Here is a 9,426-nt window from a genome sequence, read left to right as displayed (position 1 = left end):
GCAATTTTCTGAGTTGTCCTCTGCTTCTACAGGTGCCTTGAATCCACCTGTGTGTGTTGGCCCCTTTTTTTGTTTTTTGACAAGCAGCAGAGAGATGACTGTGTTGTCCATGAGTCCGAGCGGGGCTTTTGCTCAGCCTTTCCTGAAAATTTCCAAGACTGGAATGGATTCTGGTAAAATGTCATTTGGTGAGGTGGCACTTGAGTGCATGGTTTTGTCCTGAAAGAGGTGTCTGGTCCCCGGCCACCCCCGAGGGCCTTCCCCATCCCGTTCAGGTCAGCAGTGCTGGTGCCTTTTGGCAGCGCAGAACATCAGTGCATGCGCGGTGGATGTTCTTTAGCTTTCCACCCCTGGTCCAGCCCTTTCTCCTGCGGCGACTTCAACAGTGGCCCTGGCCCTGGCCCCAGAACTCTGGGGAGAGGCCTCTCACTGTCCGCTGTCCCACTCCCAGGTCTCCCAGCAGCAACAGGAGTTGGTGAGAAGTGGGCTGGAGGAGCTGCGACAGGAGTGCTCGATAGGTAAATGACCCACCTGCCGGCAGGCCCGAATCATATTTATAATTGTAGGATTTTTCAGACTGCACAATATCTTTTTGCATTCCTCATCAGCATTTTCTACTGCTAATTGTAAAATTAAGGCCTCCTCTCTGGCTGCTGGGTGGTCTACCTGCTTCTCGAGCACATCCTTCAGTCTGCCTAGAAATGCCATATACGATTCACCAGGCTGCTGTTTAATGCCTAGAAATGCCTGGTTTTGGCTTTTTTTTTTTGGTATCTTAGCAAGTGCTTGATAAGCCAAAAGCTGGGCCTCTTGTAAAATCACATTATTTAACCGGGCTTGTAATTGCGGCTGAGCCAAAGGGTCTCTTCCCATTAACTGTGGAACACCTGCCCCCAAAAGGAAGGCGCTCAAGATTTTCTAAAGCTGCGTTGTCCACCACTTGGCGCCAGCTGGTTTCAAACAAAATGGTCTGAGTGGGCGTTAACAACAAGCCTGCTATCTGCTTAATATCATATGGAAGCAATTCTGTTCCCATGCAAACCGTCTGTGACATGCTTTGAATGTATGGTGAACCTATGCCATAATCCATCACATTTTTCCTCAATTCTTTTCTGAGGCTAAAGGGCAGCCGTTGCCATTCTGGGTGCCCATTAGCATTTCTGATAACTGGGCAAACTATAGCTCTGGTCAGATCGTGTTCCCCTTCGGCAGCGGCCTCTTTAGCTGCTGCCAATGTCGTTTAATCAGGTCTAAACCTGGCTCTCGACCCTGTACGCATTGTAACAAAGTCTTAAGCTGCTGCTCATCATACTTGACCCCCCGTTTCGTCAAAATTAATTTAAAGATGTTAAGTGTAGACTGCTCTTCCGTGGACGTTGAAGACCCCATTATGTTTCCGTCCCCGCTTGCTCACCTTCTTTCAGGCGATTGTTGTCGGGACTACTTCAGTTCTCCTCGCTGGCTTTGTTGCGTTCAATGGAGCGTGGCTACCGGTGGCTTCTGCCCTGTGATTCTTCTCCCAACAAATATCAGGGTTTGCCCCTAGAGTGTGGGTCCCTCTTCGGGCACCATTCGTAGCGAATGAGGCATGGACTCTGTTCGGGTGCAGTAATGAAATCACTTTATTCTGCACAAGCAAAGCTTCATATACTCTCATCTGCCTCTTTAGCAGCTACCCCAGTGATTTTCCACTTCTAAAGGTCTCACAGTTACAGCGACTCAGCATAGCTCTACTTGCTACAGAGGTGTCTTTTATCTCCAAGTTTTCTCCTCCGGCTTAACTATCTCACGGTTTCTTGCTTACTGTCCCACGGTTTTCTGCCAGTGAGCATAAGGACATTGGCCGTATTGTCCTGCACTCGCTGGCACCACGTGTGCGCAAGAACGTCGGCTGTATTGTCTTTGGGCACATGCGGCGGTGGAATCTTCTGCGCCCACATAGATGTGTCTTGGTAAGTCTGGAGCTTTAAAAATACATAAAAGGCATTAATATAGCACAAAGTGAGCCCTAAAACAAGTATTGTCACACTTCAAATTCCCAACACGTTCAGTGTGAATAGATATGTTATTAGGCATACAAATCTAGTAAACCAAGCTAAAAACATCAGCATAGTCACTGGTGCAAAATTGTCATCTAAGAACATACAGATGAACGGTAGGTTTCCCCATACATGCTGTTCACTTTCAAGGCTTCCAAAGAGCTGCTTATGCCTTTTTGTAATTGGTAAATCGACACCAATGTAAGCATTGTTTCCCAACTCAGCGAAAGACTTAGCCTAGGCCATGTCACCCTCCAGCTCTCCCCAGAACTCCTCAGAATAGGAGAGCTGAAACCAGAAGTACTGCTGTTAAAAAAAATTTCCATCCATATAGACCAGGGAACTTAGTTCTTAATAGAGGCACATTTTTAACTTTTGTCTGTCATTTTCCCATTGTCAGAACTTTCCACTAACAGCGATTCCAACAGTTTGGACAATACTGACAGTGGGTCCCTACTATTCTAGAGAACTGCATTTGAAAGTTACAACCAGCACAAAAAGTTGGGAGTTGCACTTTCGCTCCCCCTCCCCCCCCCGCCCAAGGGAAACTGTGAAGTCAATGAGCTTGTTGCATAAAAAGAACTTTTGTCAAGGTATACCCCACTACCAACTGCTTTATCAGCCTGTATGTCAGTGGTATTCTAACCTGTAAGGGGTATGTCGTTATACTAGAGTGCATGAGTCTTCCGCCTTCTCTGCTTGCTCTGAATCAATAGATCATGTTCTTCTTTAAAAGATCCAAGAAAACCTCTGAGTCTCAGTAAGATTTACAGCTGCTGTGAAGCTCTGTGAGCCTCCCTCTTCTAAGCAGAACAGAAGATGCTTCTAGTGTAGAACAGAAAGATTCTTCTAATGTAGAACAGAAAGGAATCACACGTGAACCATGCTTTTTCCAGAGTTTAAAGGTGAAGTTGTACAAATATCAGAAACAAATTAAGCTGGCTGTGTGATATTTAGCTATCTTGGATCCTAGGGGAAAAACTGATTTCTGTTGCCCTGAATTAAATTACATTTTCATGCTGACTGACACAAGCAGAATTTGCTTCTATTTGTCTTGCAAAAGTAACCGTTATGTGACTTAAGTTCTTTAAACCAGGCGACTGAACTTTTACAGTGATGCTATTTTAGCACCGTATTGATGAACAAACACTTTGTCTAAACAATCTTACGTGCATATTACATCACTTTTTCAACTAATTGCCGCTTTCATAACGGCATGATTTTTACTAAGCAAAACAGTATTAGCTTCCAGGTGTTTTTTACACGAGGAAGTAAATGCAAGTAACCAAAGCTTGTTTCCTTTCTTAACTGCAATGAGCTTTTAAAACCAGTACAAACACATTTGAGTTGCATGGCTCCTTGTATCTCCTCCAGCCGACACCAAACAGCTAAATTCAGGAAGATGAGCCTCAAATCAGGACTTCTCATCTGACAGAACCCCCAAATTTAAGGATGTGATATCTGGTATGGCTTGGCTATGGTGCCACAGTGCAAGTGTTTACTGTAGATCATTTACTGCTGTGCTTCAGAGGGAGGAAAAGGAGTTGTAAATGTCCAATTGATGGCCAGTCCTCTTCATTGCTCCTGGATGGGATTTTTCTGCATAGCAGCATGGCACATGTCACTTCCTTTGCTGTGAGTTGCTCTTGCAGCTACATAGTTTGAGATGCTGCTGAAGAATAGGATCTTAATTTCTTATTTCTCATTGAAAGGACAGCTGAGGTTTTCAGCCTCTGAAAGCCAACTCCACCAACAGTCTATAGCCCTCCTCCAGCAGAAAAGGAGAGGATGGTTGTGCCTGTGGATGAAGTTTCCAGTGTCAGCAAAAGAAAAGGAAAACACAGCATGCTGCTCTTAGGTGAACCAGGAAGATGGTCCTAACTAAGTGGAAAACCACTAAAAATACTCTTTGGTGATACAATAAAAGCCCTCCTACTATAAGCAAGTTCATCACCATTTTTTGCCCAAGGGGAAAAAATATAGGAAGGTTAATCTGAAAATATTATCTTGCTACCTTGATGTATTTTGTAATGGACGATCTTCTCTTGATCTTGTAAGACAATTCCGAGAATCCCCTTGATGCCTATGGAAAGCAGGCCCACCTGGAAAAGCACCTGGAACGGCCCAAAGTCTCTGGTTGGAATAATTTTCTGCATGCCTGACTCCTTCCCCTCATTCACACTTCTTATGGATTCCTGGTGATCTCTGTAATGCAAATTGCATGTGGCATGTCTTTCACACTCATGCTGCTCAAAGTACACCAAAAGTAATGGGGAACTGGCACAGGAAATGATGGTGAAAGGGAAAAAAGAAACTTCAGACCAGTGAAGAGCTTGGTATCCTTACAGGAAGAGCAGCACAAATTCAATTCAGTGGACAAGCTTTGGATGGTAGACAAAGGTGAAGGCACACATTTTTCTTGGGTCACAGCCATGTCCTGTGTCTACCTACTTCCTGAAGTTTTAGATAGTTTGTCTGACACTCTGAACAGTTTGGGTACAGAAATCGGTGCCCCAAATCTTTCAGACAGCACTTCTTCAAGAGCTACATCATGTAAAGGTTGGCCAAAACCCTTTCTTTCTTTAGGCTAGTGTTTCTAAGCACTGCAGAAGGAGGTTAAAAGACTACATCCATTTGCAGGCTGTTCTCTTCCATAAAAATCCATTTCTCCTATCCCATCTCTATCCCAAGATCTCTGCCTGGTCATTAAGGCAGAGTTTCCTTTTGTTTATCAATCACAGAATCATAGAATGGTTTGGGTTGGAAGGGACCTTAAAGATTATCCCCTTCCCCCCCTGCCACGGGGAGGGACACCTCCCACCAGCCCAGGCTGCCCAACGCAGCCTGGCCTTGAACACCTCCAGGGATGGGGCACCCGCAGCTTCCCTAGGCAACCTGTGCCAGTGCCTCACCACCCTCATAGTGAAGAAATTCATCCTTGTCCAGTCTAAATCTGCCCCTCTCCAGGCTGAAGAAAATGCTCTCAGATATCATTTGAAAAAAATCTCCTGGAGTCACTGAATATTATGATAAAGACTTCTTGTTTACTTCATTCTTTCATTTGGGGTACTTCACATCAAATCAGTGTAAAGATATTTCCTTTGTTACAAAAATTACTCCAGTTCTCCTTCACACAGGAACTTAAGAGAGACAAAGCACCCAATTTGTAAGACCCATTCACAAATGTGAGATGTTTGCAGACAGTGTTGACAAAAATTGCAAGTACCAAGATAAGCGATAGGGTAGAATTAAATGAGGTGGAAAGGACATACTAATAATACCAAAACAGCATTCAAAGACCAAGAGGTTGTGGCTGAGACGGATGAATAATGGTGGAAGTACAAGCCGCTGATGTAAACCAGAAGAGAAATTAATTATGGCTGCAGAGGTGAGAATGGCCCTTCCCTAAATTCACCAGCTTACATGGCCTCTGTTAGAGTAGATTCAACTTGCAGTCTGTTGCTTTTATTCCCACGCCAACATTAGATGCAAAGCAGAGGTGAGCACTGACTTTTCAGATGGGGACATAAGGAAGATGGATGCAAAGCAAAGCAATCAGTCTTTCTCCTGTCTTACAGGAGACCTGGTGGTCCTCCAACCCACCAGGGCACTCGCTCTTATGCTGCTTAACCAGTTTCAGAAATAGTTTCTTCCCAGTGGAGAATGTTCCTTTGATATAAAGTTGGATCTTAATTTTATTACTCATACATACGTTGATTTCCATTTACCATCTAGCAACACGTGTGATGAACAAAACTGCTACAAAACTTCTGACAGAGAAAGAAGAAAATACTGGGCAAGGAAGATTGGTCACCTTTGGAAGAAAAGGCTCAGTAATGCAAACTTGCTGAAAGAACGAAACAGTAATTAATCATCCAATGAATATCAAGGATTAGAATTGCAAAATACTGGGCTTTCTTCGTGTAATTATTTTGTATGCCCTGCTTATTCCTACTCAGTGCTACACTGTTAGATTCCTTTAATCAATTAAACGGGTACATTCACGATGCAAAACAAATAAATTGGAACAACTTTGGACAGGATTTGCTTGCTGATTTGTTCTGCCTTCAGCCTGCGGTGTGCTGATGCAAGTGTGCCATCAAGTGGTGCAGCAAGAAAGAACTTGGCTGAGAACTGATCCTCTAGCTTCAGCCTATTAAATACGGGCTTAAGGCTAATGTTTCCTGAAATGCCATTCTTTTATCCGTAAATAACAAGTGGCAAATATTGATAGGCCACCATAACACTAAGTTGAAAACGGCTCTGTGGCTGGGCTTACTGGGCACGTAACTACGGGGCAATTGTCTGTTAATTCAACAAGTTCTGAGGCTCTTATAACAGGCTGATATAAACCCCCAACCTTTTTGCTTTCTGTTTCCAGTGTGTTTTTTTACTTGAAGTAATTTTTCCTGCCTCAGCCTCCGGCTTCGCTGCCCCGGTAGCCGCGCTGTCCCTGAGGCTCTGTGCATCTCTGTTACAGATACAGTTGCTGCAGGAAGAAGTGCTGGAGAGGGAGGCTGACCTGGCAACTCCGGAGAAGCAGCTGCTCCAGGATCTGGAGGAGTCCCGAGCAGGCAAACGGGGCTTGAGGGACTCTTTGCACCTGCTGGAGGATGAGATGTCTGAACTGCGTTTGAGGCTTTGTAGCGCAGAGAACAGAACAAATGCACTGGCTGCAGAGTGTGAGCAGGCAAAAAGCGCTCACTGCAAAGCCCGATCCCAGCTGGACAAACTGCACACAATCGTACGGTGTGTGACCTGTGACAGCAAAGACTTAGTTCCTTGGAGTTCAGGCAAGTGTGGGAGCTGGGTTAACAAGTCTATAGAGCACATATTGAAAAGCAGAGGGAGGGAGGGAGGGGTGGTGCTCTGTAATCCTGGTGTGGTAGACACATCCTTTCAGTTTAGGCTGGCTCGTGTCTTGGGAATTGTTAGTGCCTGACATCCAGGCAGAGAGCCGAGTCGGTGTTTGTATGTGGAGAAATGACCAGCATCACAATGAAATAGGGCCCAAGTCACCTCAAGTTGTAGGGCATGTGCATTCTTTCTTGTGGCAGCACTGACGTTGGTGGTCATCCAAAGAACTTAAGCTTTGTCTGATTTGACGGTTGGAGGACGCCTGGGATTAAGTGATCATGAGATGATAGGGTTTTCAGTTCTAGATGGGATTAAGAAGGGGGTTAGCAAAACAGTCACATTAAACTTCCAGAGGGCAGACTTTGGCCTGTTCAGAAGGTTGATTAGCAAAGTCCCATGGGAAACAGTCCTTCAGGGCAAGGGAGTCCATGAGGGTTGGGCGCTCTTGAAAAATGAAATCCTATCAGCTCAAGAGCAGGCCATCCCTGTGTTCCGGAAAAGGAGCCGGTGGGGGGAAAAGCCAGCTTGGTGGAGCAGGGAGATCTCAAGATGCGTCAATAAGAAGAAGAAGCTCTATGTGCTCTGGAGGAAAGGACAGGCGTCTTGGGTGGACTACAGGGACGAAGTGAGATCGTGCAGGGAAAAAATCAGGAGGGCCAAGGCCCAACTAGAATTAAAACTCGCTAAGTCTGTGAAAGACAACAAAAAGTCTTTCTACAAGTACATTAACAGGAAAAGGAGGACGAGGGAGAATATCCAGTCTCTAGTGGATGCAGAAGGAATAACAGTGACAGGGGATAAGGACAAGGCTGAGGTACTTAATGCCTTCTTCGCCTCAGTCTTTAATAGCAAAGGAAGTTGTTCCTTCTGTTTACAAATCCAAGAGTTAGAGGGGCAGATTGAGGCTCCCGTGATCCAAGAGGAGGCGGTTAGAGACTTGCTTGCCCAGCTAGACGTCCACAAGTCTATGGGGCCGGATGGGATCCACCCAAGAGTATTGAAGGAACTGGCGGATGTCCTTTCCAAACCCCTATCCATCATCTTCCAGAGGTCCTGGCTGACTGGGGAAGTCCCACTAGACTGGAGGCTGGCTGATGTTGTGCCCATATACAAGAAGGGTTGCAGAGAGGATCCGGGGAACTACAGGCCTGTCAGTCTCACCTCAGTGCCAGGGAAAGTCATGGAACAGGTAATCTTGAGTGCTATCATGAAGCACACGCAAGAGAACCGGGTGATCAGGCCCAGTCAACATGGGATTACAAAAGGCAGATCTTGCCAAACTAACCTGATCACCTTCTATGACAAAATCACTCAACTACTGGATGGGGGAAAGGCTGTGGATGTAGTCTTCTTGGACTTCAGTAAAGCCTTTGACACAGTTTCTCACAGCATTCTGCTTCAGAAACTGTCAGCCTCTGGCCTGGACAGGCGCACACTCTCCTGGCTTGAAAACTGGTTGGATGGCCGGGCCCAGAGAGTGGTGGTCAATGGAGTTAACTCCAGCTGGAGGCCAGTCACAAGTGGAGTTCCTCAGGGCTCAGTACTGGGTCCAGCTCTGTTCAATGTCTTTATCAATGACCTGGATGAAGGCATCGAGTGCACCCTTAGCAAGTTTGCAGATGACACTAAGCTGGGAGGAAGTGTCGACCTGCTGGAGGGTAGGGAGGCTCTGCAAAGGGATCTGAACAGGCTGGACTGCTGGGCCGAGACCAATGGGATGAGGTTTAACAAGGCCAAATGCCGGGTCCTACACTTGGGGCACAACAACCCTATGCAGCGCTACAGACTGGGGGAAGAATGGCAGGAGAGCTGCACAGAAGAGAAGGACCTGGGGGTGCTGGTTGACAGCCGACTGAACATGAGCCAGCAGTGTGCCCAGGTGGCCAAGAAGGCCAACGGCATCTTGGCTTGTATCAGAAATGGGGTCACCAGCAGGTCCAGGGAGGTTATTCTCCCTCTGTACTCAGCACTGGTGAGACCGCATCTCGAGTACTGTGTTCAGTTCTGGGCCCCTCACCACAAGAAGGATGTTGAGGCTCTGGAGCGTGTCCAGAGAAGAGCAACAAAGCTGGTGAGGGGGCTGGAGAACAAGTCTTATGAGGAGCGGCTGAGAGAGCTGGGGTTGTTTAGCCTGGAGAAGAGGAGGCTGAGGGGAGACCTTATTACTCTCTACAACTACCTGAAAGGAGGTTGTGGAGAGGAGGGAGCTGGCCTCTTCTCCCAAGTGACAGGGGACAGGACTAGAGGGAATGGCCTGAAGCTCCGTCAGGGGAGGTTCAGGTTGGACATCAGAAAAAAATTCTTCACAGTAAGAGTCATTGGGTACTGGAACAGACTGCCCAGGGAGGTGGTCGAGTCGCCTTCCCTGGAGGTGTTTAAGGAACGGGTGGATGAAGTACTTAGGGACATGGTTTAGGGAGTGTTAGGAATGGTTGGACTCGATGATCCAATGGGTCCTTTCCAACCTTGTGATTCTGTGATTCTGTGATCCTTTCAGTTTAGGCTGGCTCGTGTCTTGGGAATTGTTAGT

This window comes from Cuculus canorus, chromosome 4, assembly GCF_017976375.1.
Source record: "Cuculus canorus isolate bCucCan1 chromosome 4, bCucCan1.pri, whole genome shotgun sequence".
Classification (NCBI taxonomy): Eukaryota; Metazoa; Chordata; class Aves; order Cuculiformes; family Cuculidae; genus Cuculus; species Cuculus canorus.
The sequence above is the reverse complement of the archived record's forward strand: the minus strand, read 5'-3'. Positions refer to the sequence as shown.